Source organism: Astatotilapia calliptera, chromosome 11 (genome assembly GCF_964374335.1).
Source record: "Astatotilapia calliptera chromosome 11, fAstCal68.1, whole genome shotgun sequence".
In the NCBI taxonomy this organism is placed as follows: domain Eukaryota; kingdom Metazoa; phylum Chordata; class Actinopteri; order Cichliformes; family Cichlidae; genus Astatotilapia; species Astatotilapia calliptera.
Window position 1 is genome coordinate 23,579,305 of NC_137432.1, and position 15,769 is coordinate 23,595,073.

The following is a 15,769-nucleotide window of genomic DNA, read 5'->3' on the forward strand; positions in this document are numbered from 1 at the left end:
AAAAAGAATAATAACTTCCTTGTTTAACTAGCTATTCGTGTAATAATAAAAACACTAAAAATAACTTGAATGTAAAAAATAATCGGTGTTTGGGTTCTATATGTTGGGATATTACCCATATAAACTGTAATTCTGAGGCTGGTGTGACAAGGTCACTCCGGCATTCCGGCGAGGCGCGTGCTCGTGTCTAGTTGGGAGCGCACAGCACGGCAGGGTGGACGCGCACAACAGCGACCTGAGGGCTCGCGGACAGAGCGCCAGCACGGGTCAGCTCGCGCAGCGGCTATTAATCATTAAAAAAAATAACCAAACAGCGGCTGGTTTAATAAGGAAACAACCCGAAGCACCAAACTGACGTGGCGCTGGTTTCATGGGAGGACGCTGTCAGCAGAGGGTAAGTGCTGATTGAATTTTGCTTTTCCTTAAATTTTGCTGATTGAAGGAAGTTCGCAGACACTAATTATGATTACAAACAGCCTGTAATTTTAGTTGTCGATATTTATATTATTTCGTACTGTAATACTCTGAAAACCCTCACATTTCTGCACCTTTAAATATCTGTGTCAGGTTTAAACCACTGTGTGATGTTTTATAGTCAAATCTCGAATTTAAATTTATTTTCACCTTAATTCACAATGTGCAGAACTGGAGGATTACTGGAGGAATAAATAAAGAAGCCAATGTTTTGTTTTGTTTTTTAAGAAAAACGAACAATGTCAGAGAGATAAGTTTGCCTTGAGCACCCAAACTTTAATCCTTTTCTGCCTTTGTGAGTCATAACCTGATAGGAAACACATCTGTATTTTTTAAGGCTTTGAAATGAGGCAATACTTAACAACAAACGAGTACAAATGTGAAACACATGCAGCCTCCATCATTTCCAACCAGGTTTATTTTCTGGCAGCACTGGTAGGTACAGCAACGTTAAAGTGACATGGCATGGATCAGGATTTTTGAGGGTGGCACGTGGTCGGACCGCAGGTTGGACCAAAGTAAGGGATTATGAGATAACATTTTCTTCACCAGCCGATTGAATTTTTAAACAGCATTAAAGACCTTTAGGTGACTGTAAAGGAAACTAAGACAACTGATCAGTGCATAAATAGCACTGAAAGTTGGCATTTTGTTTCTTATAGTGAAAAGATATTGACGGATAGATACGTCAGCAACATCCATAAAGTTGGGAGAAATGAAAGTTACAGGGGAGAGAAAAAGGAAACAATCAGATGTTAATGTGGCTCAGTATTTCTCCCCATCATGGGTCAAGCTCCAACCCTGTGCTCACCTCACACAATGCAGCTTGACGGTATATTTAGGTAGAACCTCCTTGTTGGTAATTACACACACACACACACACACACACACACACACACACACACACCTGTTTACAGATGTTACGTTTTGATTCCTTTTGTAGATTACAGCATATCACCAGTTATCAAAAATAAGAATTAATTAATGTCAGCAGGATGATTCACTAAAAATATTAAAATATGTATTTGATGCCATTTCTTTTTTTGGAAAATATTTTTATTGAAAAAAGAAAACAGTACTTGCAGTTACCGAAATACAATCAACCTTTCTTAATTTTCCTAAGTAAATTAACACACACACACACACACACACACACACACACACACACACACACACACACACACACACACACACACACACACACACACACATATATATGAAAAAAACAACAAAAAAAAACAAAACACAACGCCCCCCACCCCCCCAGTCCCACACAGATCAACACAACCATCAAACATATTAGAGGAATATAACAGTAACAAAAGTAGATTTAAACAGGCAATACCTCTAGACTAGCAAAATAAGAGATAAAGGGTTGCCACTTGTGAAAAAATTTGGCTGTGCAACCTCTCAACGTATATTTAATTTTTTCAAGTTTTAAAAAAAACATGACATCTTTAAGCCACCGGGAAATAGTAGGATACTTAGCAGACTTCCAATGCAACAATATTAGACGTCTCGCTAATAGGGATGTGAAGGCTATAATATCCCTTTGTGTGGAATCAAGTGTAAGTGAGCGAGCAGGAATCCCAAACACAGCAATCAGAGGACAAGGATGAAGAGTTACCCCAAGAACAGTTGACATAATAGCAAAATACCTTTTCCAGAAACCTTGTAGCTCAGGGCACAGAAAAAACATGTGGCTAAGGTGACAAGGAGAACCATGGCATTTATCACATTTATTTTCCACTTCTGGATACAATTCAGAAAGTCTAGACTTAGAGAAATGCACCCTGTGTATGACCTTAAATTGAATAAGTCCAAGACGAGCACAGGAGGTGGAAGATCGTATCCTCGTTATAGCCCGTTCCCAAGACTCCTCATGTATTCGAAATCCCAGTTCTTCTTCCCATGTACGCTTAAGCTTAACATTAGAGTGGTTACTAAAAGACAGAATAGCATCATAGAGTTTCGAAATGGTTCCTCTGTGATGAGGAACAAATGATAACGTAGTTTCCCACTGCTGTTCTGGAGGTAAAGAGGGGAAATTTGGGAAACACTTGGCAACAAAATTTCGAATTTGAAAATAGCGAAACAAATGGGTAACAGGGAGATTGTAACGAGAAGACAAGTTGGGAAAACTATCGAAAACACCATCCACATATAAATGTTTGAACTGTTTTATACCCTTGTCACACCACACTGAAAATGTCGAGTCCAAAAGTGAAGGGGGAAACAAATGGTTTTCGCTTAGAGGACCCGAGGAAGACGGCATTACAAAATTAAAGTGACGTCTAAACTGAAACCAGATTTTGAGTGTGTTAAGAACCACCTGATTATCAGTGTACAGAGAGGGTCTCACGGGTAAAGAGGAATAGAGCAAAGCCGGTAAAGAAGAGCCCTTACATGATGATAGCTCCAATTTACACCACGAGGAACCAGAAGATTTTAGCCAGTAGCAAAGTTTATGGATGTGAGCGGCCCAGTAATAGACTAAAAAATTAGGTAATGCAAGTCCTCCACTAAATCTGCATCGCTGCAGCAAAGTTTTAGAGACCCTAGGTGGCTTCCCTCCCCAAATGAAAGAACCAATAATCTTGTCCAGTGAAACAAAAAAATGTTTCGGCAAAAATAAGGGAATTGACTGAAATAAAAATAAAAATTTTGGTAAGATGTTCATTTTAACAACGTTAATCTTACCGATTAAAGAAAGGGGGAGATTACCCCATCTTTGAATATCAGATGTGACCCTAGATATAAGAGGAGACAAATTTGCTGATTTAAGGCCAGCTAGAGAGCGAGTCACGTTAATCCCTAAGTACTTAAACCCAGACGGACTGAGACGAAAGGGTAGATCGGACTGTTGAAGTTGACGTGCTGCCGTATTAACAGGAAAACACTCACTTTTCCCCAAATTCAATTTATAACCTGAAAACGAACTGAAGTTCTCCAGAATACTTAAAACAGCAGGGATGGAGCATGCGGGGTCAGTCATATATAATAACAAGTCATCCGCATACAATGATACTTTATGTGTAATTCCATTACGGATGATTCCCCTGAATACAGAAGAAGATCGCAATGTAATAGACAGAGGCTCGATGGCAATGGCAAAGAGTAAGGGAGACAAAGGGCAACCTTGACGACAACCACGACCCAGCGCAAAATAATCAGAGTAAACATCATTAGTATGAACACTGGCTTTAGGGGACGAATAAAGAAGCCGAATCCAGGAAATAAATTTATCACCAAAACCAAATTTCTCTAAAACTGCAAACAAGTACTCCCACTCCACCCTATCGAAAGCCTTTTCAGCATCTAAAGAAATCACAAGTTCAGGAAGTTCAGATAGACGCTTTGAGTAAATAACATTAAAGAGTGTACGGGTATTAAAAAACAATTGCCGTCCCTTTATAAAGCCATTCTGCTCTTCAGATATAATTCGAGGAAGCACATCCTCAAGGCGAGATGAAATTACTTTAGCCAATACCTTTGCATCGGCATTAAGCAGAGATAATGGCCTGTAGGAACCACAGGAGGTTGGGTCCTTGTCATTTTTGAGAAGGAGCGCTATGGTTGCTTGTGTGAAAGTAGGTGGTAATGAACCGGTTTCCAAGGATTCGTTAAACACAGACAAAAGCAATGGTGCCAATTTACCAATAAATGTTTTATAGAATTCAATTGGAAACCCATCCGGGGCTTTATTAGACTGCATAGCTGTAATAGCTTTTAATACTTCTTCAACAGATAATGGGGAGTCCAATTGCCCCGCATCATTAGCACCAATAACAGGGTTTGAAAGATTATGAAGAAATGCATTCATTTTAGCTTTATCCGTGGGAAATTCGGACCTGTACAACAAAGAGTAAAATGTTTTAAAGGTAGAATTAATTTCCAAGGGATCTGTAGTAATATTGTCATCAGAGTGTTTAATAATGGGGATCACACGCGAGGAGGCCTGACGTCGTAACTGATGTGCCAACAAGCGACTAGCCTTGTCACCATATTCGTAATATGAGCCACGACTGCATAGTAATAAGTGCTCAGCCTCTTTGGTTGACATAAGATCAAATTCTGCTTGCAAATCAAGGCGCTGCTTCAGTAATTCTGGAGAAGGGTTCAGTGTATAACTTTGATCAAGGTTACTAATTGCAGCTATAAGTTCTTTAAGCCTGGCATTAATCTTTTTATTAGCACGGACAGAGTAAGAAATAGCTTGAACTCTCAGGTAGCATTTAAGAGTCTCCCATAGCAGAGAATATGAGACAGAATCATCCTGATTGAAGGACAAGAACTCCTCAATAGAGCCTGAAATAAATTCACAAAATTCTTTATCCGCCAGAAGGAGAGAGTTAAATCTCCAAAGTGGAGGGCTACGTTTATGGGTAGAAAGATGAACATCCAATAGCAGAGGAGAATGATCAGATATTACAATACCAGAATAGTCGGAAGAATTAACACATGAATTAAGAGTTCTGTCGATGAAAAAATAATCAATACTGGAATAAGACTGGTGGACCTGAGAGAAGAATGAAAATTTTTTGATTGAAGGGTTGCGAAATCTCCATGGATCAACAAGATCATTCTGTTTCATAAAATCTGAGAATGTTTTAGACATAGATGATTGAGTCAAATTACGAGGACTAGATCGATCCAAAATTGGATCAAAAACACAATTCAGATCACCACCAAGGATAAGCAAATGTGTATTCAGAAAGGGGATGTTACTCAGCAATCTATTAGCGAATTCAGCATCATCAAAATTCGGGGCATATACATTTACCAACAAAACCTTTTTCTGCATTAGGGTACTAGCAACAATGATGTATCTACCGTTCCTATCAGCGACAACATTGGTCAAAGTGAATTGAACTTTCTTATTAATGAGAATGGCCACTCCTCTAGCCTTCGAATTAAAATTTGAGTGAAAGACCTGACCTACCCAAGGGCAATATAACCTATAATGATCCTTAATGCGAAGATGAGTCTCCTGTAAAAATGCTATGTCAGAATTTAGACGTTTCAAGTGAGTAAAAACCTTAGATCTCTTAACAGGGTTACCCATACCTCTGATATTCCAACTAATGAATCTAAGAGGCATACCTGACCCAGCAATGCTGGGGTCTATATTTCCATTAACCATTTACAAAAAGGAAGAGGAAAAAGACCAAACCAAAATGCCAGTGGCCATGAAGAGCCGAAATGGGACAGCCCCCCCCCCCCAACCCAACCCTGAACACAAATACACCCCCAAGTCTCCACAGAACAGAACAAAGGAGACAGCAGTGTACCCCCAAAGTAGCAAAAATGATTCACCGAAGTGACTGGACTAATTGTTGTCTAAATAAAAATAAAAGCGAGAGAGGGAAAAATAACCTCTCACCAACTTCTCTACAGTATAACAGTGTGCGCGTAACAGTAAACATGTTTTTTTTTTTAAAAGGGAAAAAATAAAAAGGAAACCAACCAACCAAAAAAAGATCTCACAGTACAAAATATGACTTCCTCAGAAGGAGAACTTTCCAACAAATCACCGAAAGTGCATAACATTTAAAAAAAACAAAAACAACATACATAAATAGATAAACAATTAAAACAAAAACCACCAAACAAAAAAATAAATAAATAAAAATTTAACAGAAACTAAAAACAACTCGGTCCTATGCAAATCAATGCAGCAAGCTTGGAGAAGATTGTGCCGGACTGGTCCGAAGTTCAAGAGTATATTATATGATCCAGTTTCAATAAATAACAATGAAAATAAAAGGAACCAGCACACCAACAGTACAATAACCAGCACAATGGCCTAAGAAAACAATGCACAGGTGGCGTTAAACCTAAGGAGAGCGTGAACCCTTAGCAGCATTACAGTATCAAACTGAGGAGCTAACGAGGCTCACCCAGAAATCAAAGTTTTGACATAATCACTGGCCTCCTCTGCCGAAACAAAGTCCTTCTCGACACCCTTATATGTGATGCGGAGTCGCGCTGGATGAAGCAGGCCATACCGAACACCGTCAATGTCACGGAGTTGCTGCCTGACCGTGTTGAATGCAGCACGAGCCCGTGCCACCCTGGCGGTGTAGTCGGGGAAGACTGAGATGGTCCGATCTCCAACTTTAATCTGTCGGCGTTCTCTAGCACGTCGTAAAATGTCGACACAGTCAGTGTGGTAATGAAACCTGCATACAATGGCTCGTGGACGGTCGCCAGGCTTAGGTGCGGGTTGGAGGGTCCTGTGCGAACGATCCAAAAGCGGCTCCTTCCCCAGATCAAATGCTTCTTTTAGCAAGGAAGCTACGGCGGCAGTGGTGCACGTGTCAGGTCCCTCCGGTACTCCCACTATCCTAACATTGTTGCGCCGCGATCTGGACTCCAAATCTTCACACTTACTTTCCAGCTTGGCTACATGAGCTGTGAGACCCTTGATAGTGTTTTTCATCTCAGCTATATCATCAGAGCAGACAGTAAGTGCGTGCTCCATCTCCTTCACCGTACCTTTTAGCTCAGACATGGTAGCGTCATTTGCAGCTTTATCGATCGCCAGCTGCGTCTTCACCGCCTGCAGGTCGAACTTAATGGTAGACAAAGCATCACCCAGAGTATCCTGAAGTTCCTTTTTAAAGATGTCGGCGATATCTTTCCTCAGCGAAGCCAGCAACTCGACCTTGAGAGCCTCAATATCAGGATTAGCTTGACATGTGGGAGGCTTTGCAGGAGACGACGGCTCACTCGAGGGTGTGGTCGCGGTTTGCAAACTAGGCCTCAGTTGTGTCTGAATAGTACTGCGGGTTTTAACATTTTTTGCTGCCATTTTACGCCGGCCCGAGTAAAACTTCTCAACAAGACAATCCACAAACCAAAACAGGACTGAAAATACGGCCAAAACGCGCGAATAAATAACAATTTAATCGAAATCGGCGGGAGCTCCCAGACTCGCGTCCTACTCCATCAAAGCTCAACCGGAAGTCGTATTTGATGCTATTTCTGACATTTTTGATAAAGCTTCTCTTCCTGTTTTCTGCATTTATGTCACAATATTATCGTTGTTTGTTGCCATATCTAAAAGTATCCTGTAATTTTACTCTCCTGTTCTTAATCGTTGTATTAGTCTTAGAGGTTCTTGAAATTGAACTAGCACCGGCATGTTGCTGGGGTGCATGTTATGATTGTCGGTTGGAGGAGATGGAGGTAGGAGATGGTGTTGCACATTATCCGATAGCTGAAGAGGATTATTTTTAGTTTATAAGAATAAACAATAACGATTTTAAGCTGCAGTTTGACTCTTCATTCATATAATGTATGTATCCTACACGTTGACTGTAGTACAGGGAGTGTAGAATTATTAGGCAAATGAGTATTTTGTCCACATCATCCTCTTCATGCATGTTGTCTTACTCCAAGCTGTATAGGCTCGAAAGCCTACTACCAATTAAGCATATTAGGTGATGTGCATCTCTGTAATGAGAAGGGGTGTGGTCTAATGACATCAACACCCTATATCAGGTGTGCATAATTATTAGGCAACGTCCTTTCCTTTGGCAAAGAAGGACTTGACAGGCTCAGAAAAGTCAAAAATAGTGAGATATCTTGCAGAGGGATGCAGCAGTCTCAAAATTGCAAAGCTTCTGAAGCGTGATCATCGAACAATCAAGAGTTTCATTCAAAATAGTCAACAGGGTCGCAAGAAGCGTGTGGAAAAACCAAGGCGCAAAATAACTGCCCATGAACTGAGAAAAGTCAAGCGTGCAGCTGCCAAGATGCCACTTGCCACCAGTTTGGCCATATTTCAGAGCTGCAACATCACTGGAGTGCCCAAAAGCACAAGGTGTGCAATACTCAGAGACATGGCCAAGGTAAGAAAGGCTGAAAGACGACCACCACTGAACAAGACACACAAGCTGAAACGTCAAGACTGGGCCAAGAAATATCTCAAGACTGGTTTTTCTAAGGTTTTATGGACTGATGAAATGAGAGTGAGTCTTGATGGGCCAGATGGATGGGCCCGTGGCTGGATTGGTAAAGGGCAGAGAGCTCCAGTCCGACTCAGACGCCAGCAAGGTGGAGGTGGAGTACTGGTTTGGGCTGGTATCATCGAAGATGAGCTTGTGGGGCCTTTTCGGGTTGAGGATGGAGTCAAGCTCAACTCCCAGTCCTACTGCCAGTTTCTGGAAGACACCTTCTTCAAGCAGTGGTACAGGAAGAAGTCTGCATCCTTCAAGAAAAACATGATTTTCATGCAGGACAATGCTCCATCACACACTAAAACTAAAAACAAACTAAAAACTACTTCCAACAACATTCAGCTTTGATATTAATGAGTTTTTTGGGTTCATTGAGAACATGGTTGTTGTTCAATAATAAAATTATTCCTCAAAAATACAACTTGCCTGATAATTCTGCACTCCCTGTATAGTGTCGCCTTTACTGCATATGGCCTCACTGAATCGTTGTTTGTGCTTTGAACAGATCAGTTAAAGCTCTGCATATTCATTGGATGCCGGGGTATGTCTGCACGCGTGGGGTCATGTGTATTAGCGGTGGCAGGGTACAACACCATTTTTAGATTTCTCTCCAGTATGGGGCAGTCATTTTTTTGTTTTAATATAATATGTATAAGATAAAATGGGGGATTAGAAGCAGTGTGAACATACTGATGTTGGTTCTAACATTATCGGTCCTGTCTGCATGCTTTTCAGCCTTCTGAGTATTTTCTTAATTAGAAAAGTGCTGTGTTGCGTTTTAACCACCACATTGCTTTATGCGCTGTCTTAACTCCGAGATTAACATTTGGTTGTCATCACACAATGACCTCTGTCACAGCGAACAGCTGAGCGAGGACCGGAAGCAGTAAATTTTCAATTAGATGGAATAAGGCTGAATGCCAGGATGATCACATGCTTGTGCTTATGATCAGATGCTGCTGTAGCAGGGTGTGTGCACATTGGCTGGCAGAAAATTGGTAACTACTTCACCCTAGCTGTGCACAGTAAAACATCTCTTTTACTGGAAAACAATGTTCCAAATTTTAAGGGTCTTTTTCTCCTGACATACATTTAAAAATTCATTAGCTCCAGCTGAAATGTTAGCAGTCTGGCTGCACTGCAGGTAAGGTAGGATCCAGGAAAAAGTATGAACTCCTATGTCCCCTGTTAAAACTGTTTACTATGAGTCAAGCAGTGATCTTACTTAAAGGTTAATATGGGCTGGGGTCCCATAGTGTATATTCAGAGCACGGTTACTCTTGGGGATCATTAGGAAATGTTCAGCCTCACGTCTTTCTCCATCAGTGTAAACATGAATCAGACAACACAGTAACACCACCTGTCCAATGTTCTCTATGCTCCCCTTATTCTGCTGAAATGCATTTGATCCATTTGTTTTTAAGGAGATGTTTACTTGAAAAAGCTCAAGTTAAAACTGAACTGTGGAGCAAGCTTATTTAATTTCAGTTTAATATCATAATAAATTCATGGCTAGTTAATGCAAAGTTATAGCATCGTGTATTAAAGCCATGTTAACTATTTCATATATTTTGCTTCTCTCTTTCTCTTGCATCTTTGGCACAAATATATACTAACAGACTTGTCCTATGAGTAGCTGTTTGTTTTGCATGCACACATTCAAAGCAGACAGTTATATTTTATATACAGTCTGTCAAATCATTTTTACTAAAAATCTCCCCATAGATGACCTTTTTTATTCCAAAATAGCATTTCTGTAGGGGTTTTTTTTCTGCAGAGAAGGAATTTCCATTCTCTCAAAGAAGTTTTTGTCATAGAAATAACTGCATTTAAATAACACAAATAACAAGAAACTGCAAAGATATCTGTAAGATTAATTCTTGTACATGCTGAATTTTCCCTTTCCTGTTGCTGATGACCACTTATGACCACAGGGCACCCCCTCATTATAAATCCAGGTTTAATCCCAGTTCTTTCTCAATTATAATATTACTTAATATTCTGATGTAACTGTTACTGTTTGGTAATGTGAACACCTGCCAGCTGTAGCTATTGTAACATAAATTATTGATTAGATCTGGAAAAAAGGTCACAGCAGTGTTGTGCATTTACGTACTTATATTTTCAGGCTTTGCTTATAGATTTTCTGGAGAAATTTCTTTGTGCATATAGAACATGATTAAAATCTGCCTTGCATTGTGAGGTTTCATATATAAATTAAGCCTAAATAAAAGACATGGAGAGAAAATGGCTTGACAATGAGCCAAGGGATGTTGCGAGAGAGGGACAAAGACCCAATCCGTGTCCTGGTTTCTGACCTCCATTGATCAATATGACTTATTGATGTCCCTCTATATTACTGTGGCTTCACAATGTAGAGGCTCACTAGGTTCTGTGTTGTATGCTGTATTCACAATGGTGATAAAACCTAAATACCTTAAAGACCAAAAATGGGATGCGAAAATTTCTGGCTCATTGTTTTCTTGAAGAAAAAAGGAAATAGGGCGGCTCCGCCGTGTACCAGAAGAGGCAAAAATACTTATGGTACTGCAACGTGAAGTTTATTCAATACATCTTTCAATGACAGTCGAATCATATCCTTTGCAAATCTAATCTGGCCACATAACACTTTAATATGCCAAGATAATCTGGATAGAACGGGGACAGGGGAGGTGCCAGAGACCGGCAAAATAAATCATGAGAGACCTGGTGTGAAAGAAAGCACAGAAAAGTAGGTGGTGAGAGTGGATTAGTGTGGTCCTGCACGGGAACGATAAATGCAATCATTAAAGCACCTGTTCTGTCAAGTCAGTGGGTTAATGTTGAGATCAAAGCTATTCCAAGCACTAACAACCTGTGGATATGCTCAAAATGTCATTATTAACAGTCTAACACTCCCTAGATTATAAAGGACATTATTACGAAAGTTGTTGGGTTATCATTTTGATGCTACAGTTACATATGCTGGTATTTCTGTAAGGTTTCTCTTTGTTTGCTTAATTAAAAAAGTTAATATCACAGGAGAATTAAAAAAAATATATCTATATTGTATTTATTGTTACAACAAATGGCTCAGCACAACACAACACCTGGTCTGTATGAATCAAACCAAGCAGTGACAGATGTGATCAGCAGTGACCTTGTTGTAAACAGGCACCAAAGGTTTGCAGTCGCTGATGAGATTTCAAACCACCGAAATGACTCAAGAGTTAGCAAAGCAAAAACTTTTCCCTTGAATGCAACAAGCAAGTCAAATATACCAGCGGAAAGACTTTCCAAGACATAAAAATGTTTTTCTTTACAGTATATGGAAGGACATCATAACACCCATTCGAGCAGGCTTTAACAATTTTTGATATTCTGGAAGTAGAGATGAAGGGTCCATTTTCAAAGACATTCCCAGTTTTCTTTCCATACTCCATGTCTATCCAATAGGATAACAGTTTTGTACAGTTACACAGTTTTTTATTTTTTATGTTCTTCTTCACTGATGTCTACTCCGAATGGCTTTTTGGATTTGTTTGGTCAAAGGACTGACAGAGATGATTAGTCTGATCACGTTGCCCAGCTGCAGGGCTGCAGATGAGATGCTTCTCTGGAAGCAACAACTTCACACATGTAATTTTCCCACACAGCCCTCCATGAATGCTCTTGTATGAGGAATCATTTGAGATATTTGGCACCTCAACACGATAAGGTTAGGCAACACAACGATACATACACTCTCATATCAGCCACATGCACGCCTCTCTCATCGCCTACTCCAGTGGCTGTTGCGAGTCATCAAATGACAAGTCAGCCCAGAGATAGCCGATGTGAGAACTTGTTCTTTGGTTGGCACGAGTTACAGTAGAAGTATGAAGGTCAGGACTGCCTACTGGGTTATTTCTTTATTAAGTAAACACTGGGCAGCATAAGCATGTAAATCGTAAATCACATTATCATAATGTTAGTGTGCAGTTTGGTGTAAAATTTGACCATAAAAGACTTTAGGGTTCATTTTGATTTCAGTCTGGCGTTCGAACAATTTCCACAGTGTTGCAGTCACATGTTATATATCAGTTTCTACATGAGGATGTGCCAGGAGCATAAAGACGCATTTGGATGCAGCTCTCAAAGCAGGATGATACTCATACTGACACATACTGTCATATTAGTATATTTGGTGTCCCTCTGTTGTTCCTTTGTACTTTCAGTGGAAGTTTTCTGTATTGCACCAGATTATTACCTTTTAACATAAATGCTAATGTGCATTTATAATTGTTGTTGTAGCTGGCATCGTGTTGGAAATGAGGTGAATATTTCTCAGTGGGGATGATTGTGCTGCAGGAGTGATTACTTCTCCTGCATTAATTCTGAAAGTGGACTACATGTAGCTTGTAGTGAGTTTTTCAAGGCTGCAGATAGATGTCTAACAATTGCAGTAAACTAGCTATGTGAACTTTGTCTTGTCTATTTGATCTGTATTTTCATCTTCAGGTGCTGTTACCAGTAGGTTACAAAAACAATAATATCATTGCTGAACATTGATGAATTAAGTGTTATTATGAACTTAATGACTTATTTCTTTATTCCTGCTTTTTTAAATAAATGTCACATTCTGCAGTATAGCTCACCCTATTAAACTGGAGCCACTGCTCTTTATATTCAAGCATCACAAGAGTAAATCATGGTATCAGAGCTCCATCAATGGTACTGACTTATTTTTAATTGCTTATGCACAGCTTTTTGCATACTAATATAGACTCATCTGCCACTTCATTAGTTACACCTTGCTAATTCTGAGTTGGATCCCTTTTGCCTTCAGATCTGCTTTAATTCTTCGTGGCATAAATTCAACAAGATGCTAGAAACATTATTAGAGATTTAGCTTCATATGGACATGTCAGCATCACACAGTTGCTGCAGATTTGATGGCCGCTTATTAATGATGTGAATAAGAAGATGGTTACACTGTTTCAATAAAGTGTTGCTTATGATCAGCAACCAGACTAATCTAGACTGTGGCAATTAAATGGTTCTCATTTGGTTCCAAGTGTGCCAGGAAAATATCCCTCACACCATTTACATCACCAAGCAACCTGAGTTGCTGACATAAGGCAAGATAGATGCATGGTTCATGTTGTTTATGCTAACTTGTGACCCTACCATCTGAATATCGCAGCAGAAATTAAGACTCACCAGAGCAGGCAGCATTTTTCCAATCTTGCAAATGGAAGTTGCCTGATTTTGGTGAGGGTATATGAACCGTAGCCTCAGTTTCCTGTTCTTTGCTGACAGCATCCAGTTTGGTCCTCTGCCACTATACCCAATCTGCTTCAAGATTTGACGTGCTGTGCATGCTCTTCTGCATACTGTGGTCATAACAAGTGGTTATTTAGTTATTTTAAGTCTGGCTATTCTTCTCTGACCTTGGGTATTAACAGTGAATTTTCACCCAGAGAAATGCTGCTCGCTGGTTAGTTTCTCTTTTTCTGGACATTTTCTGTAAATCTTTGAGATGACTGGAAAATTCCAGCAAATCAGCAGTTTCTGAAATGCTCACCAGCTGATCTGACACCAACAACCATGTCACATTCAAAGTCACTTAAATCACCTTTCTTCCCCATTCTGATACTCGGTTTGAACATCAGCAGCTCATCTCAATCCTGTCCACAAGCCTAAAAGCATTCAGTTACTACCATGTGATTGGCTAATTAGAAAACTCAAGTCATAGTTTAAAGTTAGGCTGAGAATTTCCAGTGGGTTGACATTTGTTAGATGCAATTACTTAGTATATTCTACCATTTCTTTCTATAACACAAGTAGCTATTTGCAAGACTTCAGATGATTAGCAGATAGGCCTCTCAGTTGCCTCTGTAAGTATAAATAAGTGAGCTACTTCTTGTGTTGTGTTTTTTACATTTTTTAATGGTGGATACATTTTAATGGTCACTGCAAATATTGCTGCATAACATGCGGATATAAACATGCATTTTTCTCTTTGTTTCTCTTCTCTTTTTCTCTGATAGGTACATCTGGGTCAAGCTACAAGAAGGTCTGATTTTTCATCTTAACACTATCCACAAAAAAGCAACCAATGAACTGCATTTGATAAACCAGAGGGATACACTAACAAAGGTAAGTGTCTGATCGACAAACAAGATTTTAGCAGTTTAGCTTCTCATTGCCTTTTGACTTGGCAACATGATAATTTAAACTAGTGCTGATACTTCCTTCACATTTATATTCTCCTTTCTGTTTGTTTCTTAAAAATTTCTTTTTTAAGTCTGCAGTGGGTTAGGCGTGATGATCCAAACATAAAGGGATACAGAACAGTCACCGAAACCTCAATAAGGGAAACGGAATAAGAAGCAGACTCTTTCATTTCCTTCTTCTGTGACTCTTCCCTTCCCTCAGATCAACAAAGCTCAGTGCTCTCACTGAACATGTGTCAAAAAAGGAGGCCAACACTCAAGCAAAGATGAACCCCTATGTTACTTCTCACTTCAGGAGGGATCTCTTCCCCCATTTTCATTTGTTGTAGACTTTTTGTTTACCCTGCTTTTACTGGTTGGATGCAATGACTTGCTCTGTATTTGGAAAGTTATAGCAACAGCTCTTGCTTCTTGCTTTGCTGTTCTCTCTGTACCTTCAGCAGTGCACGGTTATGGTTGAGTAACTGATTTTGTTCACTGGTTACTAAATGATTATGGGTTGCATGATCTTTACACTCTGTCAGGATTCAGTTGTAAGGGTCTCTGGGAATGATTGGGCAAGGTAAATGATAATATTACAAGCACATCCTTTTCATTATCAGATGTATTTGCATGTTTTTCTTGCTTAACTTAAGCCTTTAGTAATCATTTCGATATATTGATGATTTTGTATACTTTTGCATGCTCATTAGTTGATAACTTGTGGTTCACTTTAAAGATTCTCTAGCATGCTGATGTTTTTTGTTTTTGTTTTTGTTTCCTTTTTTTTAATATCTGCAAATAACTTTTTATTTGAGGAACCTCTTTGATGCTCAAATAGCCTTCGTGATCTGGTTCAAACAGGGATGCCAAGTAAGAGTCTACAAGGCACAAAAACTGTTACAGCCTCCTGCTTAGACATACACCTGACCTGTGAACTCTGGAGCTTGACCTCTGCAGAAAACAGATCAAATCAGGTGATTGCTGTTCTCAACTTTTGACTCTTTATAAATCTTCCACGTAAAGCTAAGTAAGTTTAGAGATAGTCAAAATAATCATCCTCTGTTGTTTTCTTCATTTTTTCTAATCTGTTGTCAGGCGTAGGTGATTTCTCAGCCCTAACGCTGAGCTGTGTTGAGGTATATCTTTGTTGTG

At 39.6% G+C, this 15,769-nt stretch overlaps 1 long non-coding RNA gene across 1 annotated transcript; it reads left to right on the top strand.

Moving 5' to 3' along the window:
* The first annotated feature begins 256 nt into the window (after nt 1-256).
* LOC145431928 (uncharacterized) lies at nt 257-14,844 on the top strand. The gene is made up of 3 exons (XR_013912252.1): nt 257-394; nt 14,450-14,558; nt 14,707-14,844. It is a non-coding gene; the product is annotated as an uncharacterized LOC145431928 (long non-coding RNA).
* Nucleotides 14,845-15,769: the final 925 nt, after the last annotated feature.